General features: G+C 41.7%; 1 protein-coding gene across 4 annotated transcripts in view; it reads right to left on the reverse strand.

Moving 5' to 3' along the window:
* The window catches only part of ptpn5 (protein tyrosine phosphatase non-receptor type 5), a 182497-nt gene that overhangs the window by 140689 nt on the left and 18947 nt on the right, over nucleotides 1–22861 (reverse strand). For 2 of the 4 annotated variants that reach the window (XM_077006961.1, XM_077006842.1), the window contains exon 1: nucleotides 15480–15617. The exons of the other annotated variants lie outside the window; for them this stretch is intronic. The gene's annotated coding sequence lies outside the window, so the exon portion shown is untranslated. Of the gene's footprint in view, nucleotides 1–15479; nucleotides 15618–22861 lie in introns of those variants that run through there. 4 annotated transcript variants of the gene reach the window in all.

Raw genomic sequence — 22861 nt, forward strand, 5'->3', positions numbered from 1 at the left:
GTTTTCGATATTCAAGTCTTGTGCTATCATTGCTGCCTTCAGTCGAATGGTGTTCTTTACTCAATTATGTTTTACGTAATGTTCTCTGGTTAGTTTATCGCTGCCAGCGTACACATTACGTATCTGTGTCAGGGACAGATTTTGTCTGTGAATTCAGTGCACATACAAGGCACCCTGCTGATTTTTGAGAAAATTTAAGGCTTTTCTGCTTAAAGTCTGTAAAATTACTACTTCCCATGAGCCCCCGTGGCTCCGTTATTGATACGCGTTATGTGTAAGTGTTATGACATGCTGTTGTTGATTATGTATTTGATTATATGTTTTGTTAGTTTAAGTCTCCCTGTATTAGTTTATGTAGTTGTACTTTGTCTGAGTCTACCTACCGTGTTTGTGTAATGTTACAGTGCTAATGACCTGCCCTCATGTTTCACGTATTGTGTTTAATACGCGTGATTACGGCTTCATGCGTGATTACGTTGCTAAGGCAAAATAAAAGTGCCTTGTTGCCTTAAATTGTGGCAACCAATGATCTATATTATAGATAATAATATAGATCATTGATGGCAACAACTGGGAGGCCCTAGTGATGGTGGCCTGCCAGTAATTTACTGTGAAGTTGGACTTTACAATCAAATACTGTAAAATAATAATGGTTGTAATGTGTTCATCATAGAGATAAACAGTAAAACAGTTGTTTTTAAAATTATTCACCGTAAATAGGTTTATTTTAAAAAGTTAATTTTACAGTGTATTATTGTAAGCTGTAAAGTCATTTTCCGTAAAAAGAACAGTTCTAAATGATTAAATTTATGGTTGTCAAAAAAGATACCGTAGTGTTTTTTACATTGTCACCTTTTTTTTTTTTTACTGTGAAGTTCTGGAAACCACAGCTGCCAGTCTTTTACCGTAAATTTAACAGATTTTTTACAGTGTACCTTGCTCACAGATCAGAATATATTTCAATTAAAAATACAAGATCACAGATACATACTGTGATCTGCGGAGTCCCCCATGGTTCAGTTCTTGGCCTCATCCTTTTCATTAGGTACATGCTCCCCCTTGGCCATGTCATTAGTCGCTATGGCAATTCATTTCACTGCTATGCTGATGACATACAATTATACCTAAAATATCTCTGCTTACCTGGAGGAGTTAGAGGAGTGGATGAAAAATTTTCTCCAGCTGAACAGTGCCAAGACTGAAGCAATCTTGATTTGCACCTCACATCAGACAAAGTCAACATCCATAACCAGTTTCACCTTCTCTGGTCAGAACATCCACCTTGCCTCTTCAGTCACTAACCTTGGTGTCCTTCTTGATCCCCAACTCACTTTTGAAAGCCATATATATCACATCTGTAAGGTCTCCACCACCTCAGAAATATTGCTAAACTTCGCCCGACTCTAAATGTATCAGATGCAGAAGTACTGGTTCATACCTTCATCTCCTCCAGACTGGACTACTGCAATGCACTCCTCATCGGGATCTCAAACAAGAGCTTTCAGAGGCTACAGTCCATCCAGAATAGTGCTGCTAGGGTCCTGATGAGAGTGTGAAAATATGAACACACCACCCCATTCCTCCATTCTCTTCATTGGCTTCCCATATCTGCCAGGATAGTATAAGGTCTCCCTTGTTACCCACCAGTGCATCTACAGCAATGCTCCCACCAGGGCTGGACTGGTAATCTGGTGTACTGGGCACTTGCCCGGTGGGCTGACAGGCCGACAGAGGCCGATGGATTTTTTTCTTCCCTTTTTTCTAAGAGACCGGCCCACAAGTTAGAGGGGGTGGCCCATTGGCCCATCTTTAATATAGACAGTGGACTGAACCAATCAGGATATAGGACGAAAGCAGCCCCACCCTTTCTCTGCGTGGTCCACTGTAACTCCCACTACGTTCAGTGTTGCGCGCGTTGTTAAAGGAGAGGCAACATGGAGCAACAGAAGCGGTAGAAAGTGGGTGCGGAGAAGTTACGCGCAAAGAAATTGAAGAGTCTCAATGTGAAGAGTCTCAATTTTTGTTCTTGTCACGTAGGGCTACGCCCCCTCTACTCGCTGTCACTCCGGTGTGTCTGTTCCTCGTCGGTGTTGTTCCTTGCCCTGTTATCCCACCCTGCGTGTCTGTTGCCCTGGTTTCCCTCTGTCTGCCACGCCCGTGTCGTCATTGTGTTCAGTTGTGTCTAGTTTAGTCCTGTGTACTTGTATCTCTGTGTTTTGCACGTTGTCGGTTATTTGTGGTTTGTTCGGTTTTGTGGATTATCTCTGTCATCGCTGTTCTGGTATTTTCCGTCTCCGCTGTGTTTCTTTGTTGTGAATGGCTCTCTGTTACGACTCCTGCCTGTCCTGTTGACCACTTGGATGGCTCTCCCGTTTTGACCCGTGCCTGTACAAACGACTTTGCCTATGGAATTCTCCTTATTAAATCTCGCTCTTCTCAGCGTTTGTGTCCGCCTCATCGCTCCGCAGCGCGCTACGCGTTACAGTTCTTTGATATGAAGGAGTTCAAATTTTTATTAAGCAAATGTTTTGTCTTTGTTGCTTATTAAGGACATGTTAATGCATTTATATGCAGAAAATAGATGTGTGTTGGTGCAATAAACATACAGATCTGAACTCATTTAAAATGTGTTCTTAGTGAGAATAATTTGTAGTATCTTTCATATACAATTATTTGAAGTGCATGGTCATGTGGCCCTCCAATAATAGTGCTGAAAAAAATTTGGCCCTCTTTATCATGGAAGTTGCCCATCCCTGAATTAATTGAACAAATAATTCTATAAAAGACATAAAACACAAGATCCACATTCAGGCTTCCTAAATCACTTAAGAGCTCTTCCTTTTAGCGATGCCTTTCTGCGTCTCCCCCATAAAGCATCCGCCCAACCCTCACACGGCCCTAGTCCAAAGTCATGGGCATTTTTATTATTATACACAAAAATATAATAAAACACAAATAAATTGCAAATCAATTTTACAGTTTATGTGGGTCATTAATAAAAAATATATAATTATTTATTACATTTTACAAAAAAATTTGAAATGGTTGATGGGTAATATTTTGTGTTACGTAGATATCAGACAAAGGCGCCAATTTGTCAAAATAACAGTGATCAATATGTCGAAAAGACAGTCAAACTTGCTTTTTTTGTAAAAAAGGAAAGCATCTGATTGTACTACTAAACAACCGAGACTTGAAGCAAATGAAGGAAAATGAATGAAATGAACGAAAGTTGTTTGGGGTGGGCGGGGTGTATGGTCAATAAATGACTCGTGCGCTAGGCGCCATCCTGCAGCAATTATAGTTTATTTTCATTAATTTTCATACGGAAAACTGTATTCTGAGCTTGTGATTAGGTGGGCCCAGCTGCCAATCAGAGTGGGCCTGGCCCACCCAGGCCCGCCCATAGATCCGCCCCTGTCTCCAAGTGGTTCTTTTTCATTCGTGGATGGGGGTTGCTCCAGATAAATGTAGTGATATGGCTATTTAGAGTGTTGAACCAGAACTTAGTTAACAGAATCGGGCAGTACTGTCATTTTAACTATGTTTACTCTGCCTGCCAGTGTAATGGGAAGCCGTGACCATTTTGCAAATCCTGTTTAGTCCACTCTAAAAGTGTTTTAAAAATGAGGTCATAGAGGTTGTCATATGATTGTGTGACGTTGACACCCAGATAGGTAAATGAGTGCCATTCTAATTTAAAAGGGAATTTACTGTAGTCGATAGATACTAGGGGTGGGCATAGATAAATTTTTTTAATCTAGATTAATCTCACTGAAATCTTGAAATTAATCTAGATTAATCTATATTAAAATGGATCATATGCGTGCTACCCAAGTAATGACTAAAAGTCAGTTTTTGAGATAGGGTTTCTTGATACACAGGGTGCATTAGACCAGGGGCTCATCTCCTGTTTCCAAAATGCATCAATGACTGCTTGAGAAAGCTGTTCTACTTTGATACTTGAAGAAAAAAAAAACATGCTCAATAAAATGTAGGCTACTCGTGTTCAACGGTTTATTCAGTTCAACATGAATTTGTAAGCCTAAATACTGTACATTAAAAGGGGTTGATAACATGTTTATTCAGCTAAACATGATATTTGAAATGTAAGCCAAATAGCCGGTTTGGTCCTCTGCAGTTTTAACGGTTAAAAAGAAATATTTAAATAGCGACAAATCTAGCGCTAGGACCATGCAGAAAACAACCGCTCCGAGCTCCGCTCTGGTAACACTTTACGTTCCTAAAAATGAATTTTCCATGAAGCAAACCTGGCGACTTCGTGGCTGCATCCATGTAAACACATGTACGATTTGTAATTCACAGGTTTGAAAACTCGTTCTCGCCCCTACTGTGCAATTTGGTTAGGAATACACCCGAGCTAAACTATCAAGGTGAAAGTCATCATAGTTAGCTTACCCATTTTGACCCAGTTCCCAACCGAACTTTAAGAATAGATTAATGGCGATAATTTTTATATCGCCCGATAAGAGTATCAAATTAACGAACGCCGTTAACGGCCCACCACTAATAGATACATTACAACAATTTGGAAGACTATGAGCTTGGGGATAGATTCTAGTGGGTCAGATAAAAACAAAAGATCAACAGCATACAGTGATACTTTATATTGTTTGGTTTCTATTGACACCTACTATGTCCTGCTGATTTCTCAGTGCTATATCCAGTGGTACGATTAAAAATGAATAAAAATGAGGAACAACCACAACCCTGATGGGTCCCTCTATGGAGTGGAGAATATTCTGATCTAATTGCAAAAATTACAAAATTTTTATCCATGTAACGAAAGATGAGCTGAACCCAAATCCAACACTGCCAGCAAATAGTTCCATTCGACCCGGTCAAAGGCTTTCTCAGCATCCAGAGAAAGTATGACTTCCCTTCTGCATGAAGCTTATTGATTGTAAGACTTCTTCTTCTGTTATGGGCGAATCCAGTATACTTTGATCTTCTATGTTTATCCTCGGAACTTCTAAACAATTGACAAAGGTTTGAATGTCTGTGGTGTTTGAGGACTGTGATGTGTAAAAATTAGCATAATATGACCTGAATTGATCATTAATGATTTGGGGGTGTGTGGAAGTGGAGTTGGATGTGGTACAGATTTCAGGGTTTGCTCTACATGCTGATGTTTGAGTTGATGGCATAGTGGTTTTTCAGCTCCTTCACGGTGTTCATAATACTTCTGTTTTGTTTTTAATAGTGTACGTTCCGTCTGTCTAATTGAAAGTGTCTAATTCTGTTTGCAATAATAGGCGTTCTTTAAATAGTTCAGGTATAGAGTGATCAGCTAATCAATATCTGCTATTTGTTGGATTAATTCTGAGGATAGCTTGGTGTGTTCTTTTTTCTTGTGGGCAGCATATGAAATGATCTGCCCCCCTTAGGTAAGCTTTAAGTGATTCCCATATAGATGTATATGACATTTCAGGGGTACTATTGGTCTCCAGAAAGAAGTAAATTTGTCCAGCTATGAATTTTTTGAATGAATTATACGACAGTAATAAAGGATCGAGTTGCCAGAATCTCTGGAAGATAGGGCTACCTGGAAATGAATGAATGAATGTTTCAATTTATATAGTGCCTTTCAAGATACCCAAGGCGCTTTACAATTGTTTACACAGCTACAAATCTCAGACAACCAACCACACACCGGCGAGAAGCGGCAGCCAATTGCGCACAGCGTACTCTCTACCGGGATCCACAGCCCCCTGGGGGACTGAATGGGGTGCAGGAAGGGGAGAGAGAGGACAGACCCTAGTGGCAGAACACCCACGTGGTGAGCATGACTGTATGCGCCATCACAAGCTCGCCCTGTCTCGGCGCCGGTGCCAGGGAACGATGGGATCTGTCCAGCATTGGCGCCTCTGTGAGGTTGAGTGCCCACCGTAGCTGTCTCAGCATTGCTGCAGAGGAGCTAGCTTGGCTCTCCGGCACTCCCACAATCATGATGTTGTTCCTTCTCGACCTCGCCTCTAAATCTTCAAATTTGTTTTCTAGTAGCTTTGACTGGGTTTTAAGATGAGCCACCTCCCGCTGTAGAGTGATATCATCTGTACATGTTGACAGGCTTCTGTCCATCTCACCTGTTGTATTCTTTAGCGTGGTTAGGTCTGCGGCGGCCATGGTCTGATAGGACTGCAGTTCAGTTCTGACCATATTAATATCAGTTCTGAACCCTGCCATCCCTTTCTCCAAAACGCTTCTAATTTCCGACTTGATTATACCTCCAATATCTTCACGGAGTCATGTGAGAAGCTCGGCTCTAAAGGCGCTAGTGTCCAGCGCTGTCGTCGCGTCAGCGGGGCCTGAGACATCACGCTGGTCCGAGGATGAGCCGGAGGCACCAGGCCTTGGAGCAGATGTAGCTGCGTTTTGGGTTTCTGTTGCCTTGCCAGCCATTCTCCCTCGCTTGGGTGTGTTGGAAGCGTGTTATCGCGGTTTAAAATATATAAAAGTCCAGTATGTTCGATCCAAAAGTGCCTAAAAACCATTTTAAACTGAAAGTTCTTGAGAGCCTAGTAACGCACGTCTACTCCATAGCTCGCCGGCCACACCTCTATGATCATATATTTTACCATATATTTTATCATGTACTTTGATTATGTATTTTACCATGTGACACTTTTTGTTTTCACTTTTTTGTTTGTGACACGGGTTTGTTTTCAAGTGTAAAGTGCATTACAAATAAAATGTATTATTATTATTATTATTATTATTATTATTATTACTGTGATCCTCTTTTCTGCCAGCAGGTGTTGCAAAGATTCGTATGTCATTTAATATTTAGTATAAATAAATAAAGATCAATAGTTTTCAAAACAAAATTAATGATCAAATTCAAACTGAGCGTGTGTGTAAAGAAAAAAGCGGAATTCGTCCCCGAAGTGTTTCACTTTCCAACGTCTTTAAATATATACTTTATTTATTGATATTATATAATATATACTATATATAAGTTTACATCAGCACATTTTCAAACTGTGTGAGTCTTGCTTTGCCTAATAAATGCTTTAGTAATTTGCAGGAATTCTGTGAATACTTATCAAGTCAATATCTCAAAGGACAAATCTCACGGGTATGATCCCTCTTTGCCAGGGCTAGCTGTTAGCTAAAACTTATTATTTGAATGCATTACATTATGTATGGCTGCTTTTATGTGTTTTTGACACACCAGCAATACAAATGAATGAATTAGAATGCAAGTTATATATGTAAATGCATTACTCGGTTTGGATGAACAGCAAACAGTTTGCGTGACACCTCGGTATAGGTGTTTGAGTGCACAGTACGGAGGTTTATTCTCGAGTTCGCAATTCAATACATAAAGGGAACTTGACTTGAGCTGAGGAACGAAAGTTATGCAATATAAGCTGAAGATAATGTAAATCACTGAATGGTGATAACACTGCTTGTGAACCTCTATACTTTGATGGAAACATCTTCAAACAACTGATGACATGTTTGTTAGGACGTGGGATCACACATTGTCTATTCTCCAATCTAACACCTCTCCATTTGAAATGGCAACACAATACGGCGAGAGAAATAATTGAACATTATAGGGAGAGAGGCAACTATATTTGTGAAGCCATTGTTTGATTCTACCATCACATTGTATCATTTTAATAATTTTGCGTTTTGTTACAAATTGAGGTATTTTCATGTGCATAGCCTACCTTTTATAATTATGTTTTTGTAATTCATTTTGGCATTAGCCTATTTGTGCTTTTTGTTCTTTTGTCTAACATAAATTTGCAGATAAATATCTATTTTATGTTCACCATAGCCTGCAATACACCAACATACACACATTTAGGCGATAGACATTACTTGAAATGGCATAAGATTCATTGAGTATACAAATAAACTTGCTTTGGCTCAGTCTGCGGACTTCACGTTTGCTACTTTGAGTATTGAACGAGCTTTCGTGGATGTGGGGGTTGAAGGTTCAAAGCACTTTGTTGCATTAGCAAGACAAAAGACAGTAATGCTTCACAGCAGGGAGTGCAGGCCAGAGGGTCAGTGGTGTGCCATATGAACATGATAATCTAGTGACATATATGCCAACAGAATAGCACACATACAAATAAGCAAACTATTACACTAACCAAGAAACAAAACGAAACCAATATTTTGCATTTACGATTGCGCACAAACCAGGTAATGCAATATGAAACTAAACAAAATGCACAATGGGGAAGCTACTAAAAACAATGTCACAAGGCACTGATTATAAAAAATTATTTAGTCACATTAATTTGTTAACATATTGACGTTACGTGCAAATGTCACCATTACGAATATTTTGTTTCAGCGGCTCATTCTGCCTTTTGTGCAAAACGCCATCTAGCGATAATTATGTGTATCAGCTTCCTTGTGTAGAGACTCAGCGCTCTTTTGACCACCCCAGGCATGCTTTAAATAGGTGAAAACACGGTGCTAGTAGTAGGTGGTGAAAGCGGTCAAATGACCGGCCCTCTGCGCTTCTAGGTACAAGTATGTAAATGAGGCGTGGCGCTTCTACTGTTAACTTTCCTGACTTCTGATCTTGACTTTTCAATCAATCAATTCGTTTTCCCTGACTAGACATTCTGATTGCCTTAAGATCAATTACATACCGGATTGAACATTCACCCTCAAAGGACAATTCATTTTCTTAGTTAATGGACCCTAAGTCTGTAATTTTGTATGATGTATTGTCTTACTGCCTTTAACACTAAAGGTTCCCAATAGTTACATTTGTATGTGTTGTAACAATCTGACCAACTCAGCCATTACTAATAAGGTTCGAGGTCTAATCGGGTGAGTATAAACCAAGCAAACACCAGACTACAACAGAGATAGTTCCGGTTACTCTTTACTCTGCATTTCTCCCCCCCAACAGAGCAACAGCAACAAAAAGAAATCGAGGTCTCCGGTCAGACAAGATGTATATTGGTACACCCCACCTAGTAAAAACTTCTTCTCTCAGGATTTTGCAGAGGCGGTGACTCTTGCTGTCCCGCAAGGGATAAAGTCCAATCCATTTGGTGAAGTAATCCACAATGACAAACAAGTAGATATTGCCCTTTTTACTTTTTGGAAAAGGTCCCATGAGATCCATTCCAAGCATATAACTGGGCTCTCTGATCTCAGTGCCCTGAAGGTACCAGGAGGGCTTGGTATTAGAAGGCTTGTACTTCTGACAGACAGGGCATTCTTTGACATGGTTCCATACATCCTTACGTACTTCCGGCCACCAGGCAACTTCCATGATTCTGAGGAGCGTCTTCATTCTGCCCAGATGTGCTCCTAGAGGACTGTCATGGAAGTAGTTAAGGAAAGGGACAATCAGAGACTTGGGTACCACCAGTTGGTATTTGACACCTCCTCCACCACAGGGTAGGACTCTGTACAACATGTCTTGTTGCATTTCCCATCTTATGCAATCTTTCGGGGCGTTACAAGTTTTACATTGACCCTTCATCTCTTTGATGTACTCATCTTCCCCCTGAGCCAGATTTATTTCAGCCAGGCTTACAGGTAACATGGAATTCCAAGAGAGGGGATTCTTTGTCCCACAGATAGCCACTAGTACAGGGTCCAGCAAATGCGTAGATCTGGATAGAGCATCTGGCACCACGTTCATGCATCCCTTTCGGTACTTGACTTGAAAGTCAAAATGTTGAAGCCTTATAGTCCATTTGGTCAGTCTGGAGGTAGATTTGGGAGAATTGAAAGCCCAAGTTAGAGCAGCATGAGCTGTATAAACAACAAATGGACTTCCCTCCAGGTAATAATACCATTTCTCCACAGCCCAGACTACAGTGAGGCACTCCTTCTCAGAGGTTGAATAATTAAACTCAGCACCTCTTAGGCTTCGGGATGCATATGCAATGACCTTTTCTTCTCCATCTACCATCTGGGTAAGCACAGCTCCTAGTCCCACATCGCTCGCATCTGTATGCACCTGAAAAGGATAAGGAGGACAGGGCTGTGCAAGCACCGGGGCTTGTTGGAGTGCTACTTTTAGTTTGTCCACACTTCTTTGACAATCTTCAGTCCACAACCATACCGCTCCTTTTTGTCTGAGATGGTTCAAGGGAGCTGCCAATTCCGCAAAGCGTGGAATAAACTTATGATACCAGCCTACAAGCCCAAGGAACCGCTGTAAAGAGGACAGGTCATGCAGCCACTGCCATGGTTTTTTCCCCTGACACAAGATGGCTCAAGAATTTTAGCTCCTTTCTGAGGAAATGACATTTCTTCAGGTTCAGGGTAAGGTGTGCTTCCCTGAGCCACTCAAAGACAATTTCTAGATCTCTCAGGTGTTGCACTTTCGTCTGAGAATAAATGATGAAATCATCTATATAAACAAAGCAGATGGACCCCCTTAGCTCACCAAGCACTTGCTCCATCAGCCTTTGAAATGTGGCCCCTGCATTTTTGAGACCAAATGGCATCAAAAAATGATACAGACCAAATGGGCTGATAAAAGCAGTCTTTTTCTTGCTATGTTCATCCATCTCGACCTGCCAATAACCTGACTTTAGATCAAGTGTACTAAAGTATTTGGCCCCATACAAAGACTCCAAGATGTCATGCACAAGGGGCATGGCCGATAGTCTACACAAAAATGATTGTTTCCATCTGGCTTGGGCACAATTACCACAGGAGAAGGCTATGGTGAATCAGATGGTTCTGTTATGCCAACTTTGAGCATGTCCTCAACTTCCAGCCTTATGACCTCTCTCTTCACTGGAGATACTCTATAAGCTCGGGAACGGACAGGCACTTCATCAGTGGTCAAAATATGATGCTTGATCTTACTTGTCCTTCCCAACCTTTCTGAGCAGACTGAGGACCATTTCTGAAAAAGAGGATGCAACTCAGGGGGATGGATATTCAGCAGCTCTTTAAAATCCTGTGTTTGGGAATCTGTGGCTTCCCACCTCTGCTCACTTTCAAGGGGTAACGCCACATAAAGATTGACTTTTGGTTCTTTGGGCCTTACCCATGAGTGGGTTGCCATCCCGGATGACAGGATAGAAAAAACACTCCACCTCCCTCTGATCTTCAGGCTGTAGTGGTGCTCCTCCACATTCAGTTGCACACCGGACCTACTCAAGAAGTCCAGTCCCAAGACCAGAGGAAACACCAATTGTGTGTCAGTCATGATGTAAGTATCCGCCATCACCCAAAGTCCATGCCACTCATAGGTTAACTGGACTTTTCCCTCAGGTTTATGAACCTTCCCGTCAGCCAGGACGAATGACCGATTTACCTCTTTGGTCAATGATTCACCCTGTTTTTCCATGGCTTCCCAGAGTTGCTTCTGCATCAAAGTAAAAGTACAGCCAGTATCTAACACTGCCTCCACCTGAAACCCTCGTACAGCCACGGCAATCTTTAACAGTTGTGGTGCTGCTGATTGAACTAGAGCTATACTAGGTGACTGAGAATTGGTTTCTTTAGGGCGTAGAGATTTTTTTCTGCTTTTGTCCTGGGCTTTATGTTCGTTTACCCTGGCCCAGTAGTCTTTTTTGGCATTTAAATTCCACGATGGACCCTACTTTGACCAATTGCTCCACAGTATGTACCGTCCCTCGTAAGCTCCCAGCCAGGGCAGGGTTGCAGTTGTTTAGAATTCTTCTGATCAGTTCAACTTCTGGCAAGTCATTCTTCCATTTCAGGCAAAGGGCTCGGTAATCATATGCGAAATCCCGTATGCACTGATCTGGTTCTTGGACCATGGCTTTCAGTGGTTCTTCCACCTCTGTCATATAGTCTGTGGGGAGAAAAGCTGCCAGAAATGCTTTCTTGAAACCAGCCCAGTTGTGAATTTTAATCTTCTCAGCCATCCACCAGCTTCTAGCAGGTCCGGTTAAAACTGCATTGAGGGTAGCCATAAGCTCATTGTTGGTTAAAAGCCTTAAAGATAGGAAGTTCTCACACTTCTCCATAAAATCCAAAACCCCTGCCGCATCTCTTATTTCACCAAAAGTGGGGAATTCCAGATGAATAGGTGGTTTTGAGTACAAGGATGTTAACTGCACTGGAGCCTTCAACTGCAGGAGTCACTAGGAAAAAATATGCTTTGCGTAAAGGGGTGCTGGAGCCTAGCTGAGTCATTTCCCTTTTCCACTGCACATCTCTCCTATGCAGACACCACCACACCTTGCTCAAGCTGGTTTAGGGATCTTTTCATTAGTTCTTCAAGAGCCTCAAATTTCTGATCCATGCATTCTCTAGCTGTTTGTTGCACTTTCAATTGCTGTTAGGAATTCCACCTGCAAGTTCCTCATTTCAGTCTTCAAGGACTGGACTGAATGGGACAAGTCTGCTACTTCAGACTCAAGACAGTCTATGATGCTACCTGTGGGTCCTTGATAGGCTGGTTCTTCCTATTCACTATTGATGTAAAGCTCACCAAGTACGGAGCTGATCTCAGCCATGGGAACTGGATTTCTATGTGTGACACCAGGCCCAGGGACAAAGGAAGGGGACTCTGTAACACCCCCCTTGTCTAAACTAAGGTCTGTCTCTGCTTGGCCCTGAGGCTTGTCCGATGACGGGTGCTTACTGGAATCCTTAATGGTTTGCTAAAAGTATTGCAGAATACCATACATAAACCTTACCATATATGTATATTATTAGATCCCCATACGGACCACCATCTGTAACAATCTGACTAACTCAGCCGTTACTAATAAGGTTCGAGGTCCAATCGGGTGAGTATAAACCAAGCAAACACCAGACTACAACAGAGATAGTTCCGGTTACTCTTTACTCTGCATTTCTCCCCCCCCAACAGAGCAACAGCAACAAAGAGTACCCAAGCTCAGAACATTAATAACTATGACCAGTCCAAGGCCTGAATGTGTTGCAGTCCATTGATGAGGCCAGTAGAATCAATACACCCCCAAAAAGAGTCCCAAAAAACACCAACAGTTCCGGCTTATAAGTAGTGATGGGTCTGACGACACTGAAACCTCGGCGCATGTGCCGAGCAAACAAGTTGAAACCCGTGTCGGTGCGCGGATCACGTTAAGGAAAACCACGTGACCGACACAGTTCCTGTATCCTTGGTTGTGAACGCGCCAAATTGTATTTATAAGGGAGAAAATGTAGACACGTTTGTGGGTTTTGTTGGATGGAGTTTGTGTTCTTTGTGTTTAATTGGTTTTTTGGCTTGTCATTAAATACAATGGATCAACCAAGGAAGAGAAAGTTTTCTCCCATGTGGGATCATTTTGATCTCATCACTGAGAATAAGGTAAATGATTATTCAGCTCTCGTTTTCACTGTTGATATTTTTCTTTTGGGTTATTCTAATTTCTTTATCAAGGATATTTTAATTGTTTTACTTTTACCTTTAGTACATTTAACTTTTATTTATTTTGTAGGTGAAATGTAGGATTTGCTCCCAAGAGCTGTCTTACTGTAACCGGAGCACTTCCACAATGCTGAGGCATTATCGTGCCCGGCATGAGAAGGAAGAACCGGTTGACACGCACGTGATCAACCCTGGTGCTTCCAGAAAGCAGGCAATTGATGAGGCTGTAGTGAATATGATAATTACAGACTGTCAGCCGCTTAGCCTTGTGGAAGACAAGGGGTTCAGAGAGCTGCTCCAACTCCTTGAGCCCTCATATGTTCTGCCAAGCAGAAAGGTACTGATGAATGGGTGTAATACACATTAACAACGTATAACGTATGCATGTTCTGTGCTGTCATTCATTAATGTACTCCATTTGTGTTACTAATGCTAGGCTATCAAGACCATGATTAGCCAGAGGTATGAGGAGAAATAAAAGTAAAAAAAGAACTGAAGAGTGCAGTTGCAGTTAGCCTAACGTCGGACATGTGGACATCCATCAACATGGAGGCGTACCTGGCTGTGTCTTGTCACTATGTGGACAGTGAGAACCATACATTGTGTACATCAATGCTGGGAGTGGAAAACTTTCCTCAGCAGCACACCGCTGAAAATATGGCCCGAGTAAAATCAAACTTAATAGAGGAGTGGGCCATTGCAGAGAAAGTGACATGTCTGGTCACAGATGCAGCTGCAAACATGATTTCATGTGTCAAACAGCTCCAAATCAGGCACACGATTTGCATAGCGCATTCTTTAAATTTAAAAGTTCGAAAATCATGCAACCAAATTGAGACACTCATTGATGTCCGAAATAAAGCAAGGCAGATAGTAACATACTTTAGAACCAGTACTACAGCAAAAGAGAAGCTGGCACAAGTTCAGCTACAGATGGGAGGACCGGTGAAGAAATTAATGACTGAGGTGTCAACTAGATGGAACAGCACATATATAATGCTGGAACGCATTGTGGAACAGAAGGAGTCGGTGTTGGTATCCCTGGCCTCTTTAAAAAGTGATATACCTCAGCTAACTACAGATGATTACAAAATCATAGAGGAGACACTCCGTGTGCTTGCTCCATTTAATCAAGCAACAGTGAAGCTCTCTGAGGAAAAAAGAGTGTCTGGATCAAAAGTAATCCCAATGCTTAAAATGTTGCACCACTCACTGCAACGAAATGCATTAAATGTAACCACGGAAATTGCTATTAATCTTGTGGAAAACCTTAAAAGAAGACTGCTAGAAACACTGTGCAACCTGGAGTCATTAAGTATAATGACAATACCAACACTGCTGGACCCTCGGTTCAAGACGATGGCATTCTTAAGTGCAAAAGCCAATGAAGCAGTGAAATGATTATAATCGGAGCGCGCAGCAGAAATGAGAAAGGCTGTACCAACACAAATGGAAGATGACCAAGCTGGACCTTCAACTCAAACGTCTGCTCCCAGTTCAGGTATTTCATGATTGTTAATTGTGTTTATTTGCATTTTATTATTCTTGCAAATCATTCCATGTGATTAGAAATACGTAATTAGTAATGTAGATGCATTATATTTATTCATCAGACGACAACCTGTGGCAGCAGGACATGGACGTCAAGGAGAGCCAGTCCAAATCAAATGTCACCACTGATTCAGTTATTGAGGTACAAAGGTACATCTCTGAGGCGAACACACCAAGATCACAGGATCCATTAAAATACTGGAAAACACAAAGACTTCATTACCCTACTTTACATAAACTGGCAATGAAATATCTATGTATGCCATCATCATTAGTGCCCTGTAAAAGGGTCTTTTCAAAAGCAGGAGAAATTGTATGTAAACAGCGCAATCGCCTGAGCACAAATATTTTAAAGCAGCTGATGTTTCTAAATAAAAACTTTTTCAGTTTCCCGTTTTTATTGAAGTTGCCTGCAATGACTCTTTAAATCCAGTAGATGTCCATTAAGTGATACAGCAACACTGTTTCAACACCGTGTCGACACAGTTTGGGGAAATGTGCCATACACCCATGAAGCCTCATCTGCCCATCACTACTTATAAGAAAAAACCCAAAAAAGAAAAAATGGAAAAAAATGGAATGAGCTCACCCAGTTCCTTGATGTATTTCAATGTGTATCCTCTTTAAAAGGGCAATCCACACTGCAAAAAGGGTAATCCACCGTTCAAGGACAAGAATGAGAGAGTAAGAAAAAGGTAATGGTTTGATGAGGCCTTCCTCAGCAATACTCTCCAGGCCTTTTTTTACCATCCCAAAAAATGGCTGCTCCACTTCCTTATTCTGTTCTCCAAACAGGGTTTACTTTCAAAATAAAAGTCTCCCTCTATGGGTATTACAAGAAAGTGTCAAAATGCATACGGTTATACACACATACCCTCATATACATGCACATATACAAAGGGAAAACCAGACACAACCAAATAAAAAACCACACTCCCTCTCAACGCGTCTCAACAGTTAGAGACAAATAGGGACTTTACTCTGCCAGGATAACCAAAACCAACACTACCAGGAATCAGTGTAAGTGTCAATACCCACTAGATATCCCACAGGTTCCCTTATGTGGCGGTGTCACATAGTGTGAGTTTTTGCTTTACTTCTGAGCTCCTACGGACCTAATGCGACATTTACATACAGTAGAACCCCGTTCCTTCTGGAATGAATAAGAGTTGAGAAGCAATGCAGTCGAGTTCTGAATCCATTTACACCAGGGGTGCCCATTAAGTAGATCGCGATCGACCGACACGAAGGAATGTACGTAGATCGCGTGACATAAAAAAGTAGTGGATGAATCGCCCATCTGCACTGACAGTTGTATTTTGATTGACATTCATGGTAGCCAATCTGACGTCTAGGGTTTGACACACGCAAATCCCCCCCCCCCCCCCCCCCCCCCCCCCCGCGCGCTCAACAAATTACGTTCGCCCCACCCCACCCCCCCCCCCCACTCAACAAATTTCATTCGCCACCTCACAACCCCCGGTAGACCTTTCTGACTTGGTCATCTTATAAGTAGCTCGCAAGCTGAAAACTTGTGGGCACCCATGATTTACACCATAAGAAATTACTGAAAACTGATTAATCCGTTCTCAACCATCAAATTCCAATACTAAGTCCGTCACACAAATGCCTTTTTCATACTTCTCTTCGCCTTTTTCAACTCTATTGTTGTTCTTACTGTTTACCTCTTCGGCTTTTCTGCTGTCTTTTTGCTATGTTTTTCATGTTTTTTTGTCTAAAACAGTACAAAAACCACAAAAAACCAGCAAAAAAACAGCAAAACCTTTGAGCAAAGCCTCAAAATGGTTTAAAACGCCATTTAGCGTCATTTGACCAAAGCACGAACTGTATTTTGTGTACAAAAGTCACATGAGTCGAGTCGGTTTCCGAATGTTTTCTCTACATTTTGTGTCGAATTCTGAATATGTCGAGTACTGAGGCGGTCGAGATCCCGGGTTCTACTGTACCTGGAAGAGGGTTACAGGTGTATTCGCAGCGACAGAGTACTATGAGGGGGAGTTAGTCAGCCCCCCCCCACCAGAGTACTAGGCTGAAAAGCATTGACTGTACCCCAGTACCCCAGAGGTCAAAGTCAAAGTCAAATTTATTTATATAGCGCTTTTCACAACACACGTTGTCACAAAGCAGCTTTACAATCGAATGGGTCCAGATCCCTAATGAGCAAGCCAAAGGCGACAGTGGCGAGGAAAAACTCCCTATAGGGTGGGGATTAGGAAGAAACCTCGGGAGGACCAAGACTCAAAAGGGAACCCATCCTCCATTGGGCGGCCCGGTAACACAAGTCCGTGGTCGCAGGGTGGTTTCAAAGTTCCACAGCAACAGTCAAGGCCAAGCAGCCTCAGTCCTCTCGGTGCAGGCGGTGGGCCTCAGGCGGGCCAGCATCACCAGTCACCAGTATGTAGAAAGCTAATGCTCCTCGGAGTGGGAGGAGGAACCATAGGACCCACCCCCTGAGGCCCCCCCTCGAAGGGCATGGCCCAGGTATGGGACCGTAGAGTGGCCCTCAGCGGCGCCTAAGAAGACTCCATGGTTGGAGGGTGCTGTCCAGCCGCCGAGGCGGGCATGCAGGGGTTACTGGGAAGTGCGGCCCTGGGTCTTCACTGCTCCTGGGGGGGCCGCATGCAGGCTGGGTTCCCTGTTCTTTCTCTGCCTGCCTCTGGTCTCAGGGGGAATGTTGTCGCAGCTTTCTACCCTTGCTAATAAGTGCATTTTGTGACAAATTTATCCTCTGTTGCACTTACATAAACACACACACTCACACATACATCACAGTCATGTGTGTAGTTTCTCCAAGTGCTGTATGTCTCAGATACACTCACACATACACTTACATAAACACACACACTCACACATACATCACAGTCATGTGTGTAGTTTCTCCAAGTGCTGTATGTCTCAGATACACTCACACATACACTTACATAAACACACACACTCACACATACATCACAGTCATGTGTGTAGTTTCTCCAAGTGCTGTATGTCTCAGGTACACTCACACATACACTTACATAAACACACACACTCACACATACATCACAGTCATGTGTGTAGTTTCTCCAAGTGCTGTATGTCTCAGATACACTCACACATACACTTACATAAACACACACACTCACACATACATCACAGTCATGTGTGTAGTTTCTCCAAGTGCTGTATGTCTCAGATACACTCACACATACACTTACATAAACACACACACTCACACATACATCACAGTCATGTGTGTAGTTTCTCCAAGTGCTGTATGTCTCAGATACACTCACACATACACTTACATAAACACACACACTCACACATACATCACAGTCATGTGTGTAGTTTCTCCAAGTGCTGTATGTCTCAGATACACTCACACATACACTTACATAAACACACACACTCACACATACATCACAGTCATGTGTGTAGTTTCTCCAAGTGCTGTATGTCTCAGATACACTCACACATACACTTACATAAACACACACACTCACACATACATCACAGTCATGTGTGTAGTTTCCCCAAGTGCTGTATGTCTCAGATACACTCACACATACACTTACATAAACACACACACTCACACATACATCACAGTCATGTGTGTAGTTTCTCCAAGTGCTGTATGTCTCAGATACACTCACACATACACTTACATAAACACACACACTCACACATACATCACAGTCATGTGTGTAGTTTCTCCAAGTGCTGTATGTCTCAGGTACACTCACACATACACTTACATAAACACACACACTCACACATACATCACAGTCATGTGTGTAGTTTCTCCAAGTGCTGTATGTCTCAGATACACTCACACATACACTTACATAAACACACACACTCACACATACATCACAGTCATGTGTGTAGTTTCCCCAAGTGCTGTATGTCTCAGGTACACTCACACATACACTTACATAAACACACACACTCACACATACATCACAGTCATGTGTGTAGTTTCTCCAAGTGCTGTATGTCTCAGATACACTCACACATACACTTACATAAACACACACACTCACACACACATCACAGTCATGTGTGTAGTTTCCCCAAGTGCTGTATGTCTCAGATACACTCACACATACACTTACATAAACACACACACTCACACATACATCACAGTCATGTGTGTAGTTTCTCCAAGTGCTGTATGTCTCAGATACACTCACACATACACTTACATAAACACACACACTCACACATACATCACAGTCATGTGTGTAGTTTCTCCAAGTGCTGTATGTCTCAGATACACTCACACATACACTTACATAAACACACACACTCACACACACATCACAGTCATGTGTGTAGTTTCTCCAAGTGCTGTATGTCTCAGATACACTCACACATACACTTACATAAACACACACACTCACACATACATCACAGTCATGTGTGTAGTTTCTCCAAGTGCTGTATGTCTCAGATACACTCACACATACACTTACATAAACACACACACATACACATACATCACAGTCATGTGTGTAGTTTTCCCAAGTGCTGTATGTCTCAGATACACTCACACATACACTTACATAAACACACACACTCACACATACATCACAGTCATGTGTGTAGTTTTCCCAAGTGCTGTATGTCTCAGATACACTCACACATACACTTACATAAACACACACACTCACACATACATCACAGTCATGTGTGTAGTTTCTCCAAGTGCTGTATGTCTCAGATACACTCACACATACACTTACATAAACACACACACTCACACATACATCACAGTCATGTGTGTAGTTTCTCCAAGTGCTGTATGTCTCAGGTACACTCACACATACACTTACATAAACACACACACTCACACATACATCACAGTCATGTGTGTAGTTTCTCCAAGTGCTGTATGTCTCAGATACACTCACACATACACTTACATAAACACACACACTCACACATACATCACAGTCATGTGTGTAGTTTCTCCAAGTGCTGTATGTCTCAGATACACTCACACATACACTTACATAAACACACACACATACACATACATCACAGTCATGTGTGTAGTTTCTCCAAGTGCTGTATGTCTCAGATACACTCACACATACACTTACATAAACACACACACTCACACATACATCACAGTCATGTGTGTAGTTTCTCCAAGTGCTGTATGTCTCAGATACACTCACACATACACTTACATAAACACACACACTCACACATACATCACAGTCATGTGTGTAGTTTCTCCAAGTGCTGTATGTCTCAGATACACTCACACATACACTTACATAAACACACACACTCACACATACATCACAGTCATGTGTGTAGTTTCTCCAAGTGCTGTATGTCTCAGATACACTCACACATACACTTACATAAACACACACACTCACACATACATCACAGTCATGTGTGTAGTTTCTCCAAGTGCTGTATGTCTCAGATACACTCACACATACACTTACATAAACACACACACTCACACATACATCACAGTCATGTGTGTAGTTTCTCCAAGTGCTGTATGTCTCAGGTACACTCACACATACACTTACATAAACACACACACATACACATACATCACAGTCATGTGTGTAGTTTCTCCAAGTGCTGTATGTCTCAGATACACTCACACATACACTTACATAAACACACACACTCACACATACATCACAGTCATGTGTGTAGTTTCCCCAAGTGCTGTATGTCTCAGATACACTCACACATACACTTACATAAACACACACACTCACACATACATCACAGTCATGTGTGTAGTTTCCCCAAGTGCTGTATGTCTCAGATACACTCACACATACACTTACATAAACACACACACTCACACATACATCACAGTCATGTGTGTAGTTTTCCCAAGTGCTGTATGTCTCAGATACACTCACACATACACTTACATAAACACACACACTCACACATACATCACAGTCATGTGTGTAGTTTCTCCAAGTGCTGTATGTCTCAGATACACTCACACATACACTTACATAAACACACACACTCACACATACATCACAGTCATGTGTGTAGTTTCTCCAAGTGCTGTATGTCTCAGGTACACTCACACATACACTTACATAAACACACACACATACACATACATCACAGTCATGTGTGTAGTTTCTCCAAGTGCTGTATGTCTCAGATACACTCACACATACACTTACATAAACACACACACTCACACATACATCACAGTCATGTGTGTAGTTTCCCCAAGTGCTGTATGTCTCAGATACACTCACACATACACTTACATAAACACACACACTCACACATACATCACAGTCATGTGTGTAGTTTCCCCAAGTGCTGTATGTCTCAGATACACTCACACATACACTTACATAAACACACACACTCACACATACATCACAGTCATGTGTGTAGTTTTCCCAAGTGCTGTATGTCTCAGATACACTCACACATACACTTACATAAACACACACACTCACACATACATCACAGTCATGTGTGTAGTTTCTCCAAGTGCTGTATGTCTCAGATACACTCACACATACACTTACATAAACACACACACTCACACATACATCACAGTCATGTGTGTAGTTTCTCCAAGTGCTGCATGTCTCAGATACACTCACACATACACTTACATAAACACACACACTCACACATACATCACAGTCATGTGTGTAGTTTCTCCAAGTGCTGTATGTCTCAGGTACACTCACACATACACTTACATAAACACACACACTCACACATACATCACAGTCATGTGTGTAGTTTCTCCAAGTGCTGCATGTCTCAGATACACTCACACATACACTTACATAAACACACACACATACACATACATCACAGTCATGTGTGTAGTTTCTCCAAGTGTTGTATGTCTCAGGTTCACTTTCTGCTCTTCTTTCAGGAGCAGCAGTTGGTGAACCATTGCAGTGGTCATTTGAGCTGTGTTCTTTCTGCCCTTCTGTCTTTTCTCTCTCCTGTGTGGTCCACCTAACCCCAATCTTTTATAAATTAATCATCAGTATCATTTAATTTGGCATGTGTATTATACTGAATTGTTTTCATTTGATTTTTAAATAAAAACAAAGTTGTCCTCCAAAGTTGGGGGTGGAGGGTGGGGGGGTGAGCTGGTCCAAAAAATAAGATCTCTATAATATGTCCAGCTGATGAAGGTAGACTGCACATGTAGCTAACAGGCTATAGTGAGGCCTGTAGATCTGGTCACAGGTGGTTGCAGGATAGATGTCTGGAGCAGTAGTGTCATAATGCAGTCATAGCCTGGCAGCACACTTTCTGTTCAGGACAAGACAGGCAATTGAACTTTGTATTCAAGCCTAGACAACAAGTCCAATCAACAACCCTGAAATAAGCCCAGATAACGCTGAAACAAGTCCAGATGACAACACAGACACAAGTCCAGATGACACTGACACAAGTCCAGATGACAACACAGACACAAGTCCAGATGACACTGACACAAATTCAGATAACACTGACACAAGTCTAGATAACACTGACACAAACTCAGACAAGACTGATACAAGCCCAGACAGCACTAACACAAGCCCAGATGACAACAGTGGCAATGTTGCTTCTCTTGAATTCATTTTATTCACACACAATACTGGCCAGGTGACAACAATGCAACATATATAGGTTCAGAAGCACTTTGCTTGCACAGCTGATGAAGGATGTCTGTCACATCTGTCTGAAACATCCTGTTACTCTGGAAACTTTGTAACTTTGTGTACTTTACTACAGTTTTACTCTCTCTCTCTCTCTCTGAGATGAATGAGCGAGGAATGAGGTCCAGAATGACCATGTTTATTAACACACACTAGCTACAAATGTAGCTAAGGTATATATATATATATATATATATATATATATATATATATATATATATATATATATATATATATATATATATATACAGAGTTGTATAATCCAGGTTCAGAAAGTAAAAGTCCT

This window comes from Brachyhypopomus gauderio, chromosome 1, assembly GCF_052324685.1.
Source record: "Brachyhypopomus gauderio isolate BG-103 chromosome 1, BGAUD_0.2, whole genome shotgun sequence".
Lineage (NCBI taxonomy): Eukaryota > Metazoa > Chordata > Actinopteri > Gymnotiformes > Hypopomidae > Brachyhypopomus > Brachyhypopomus gauderio.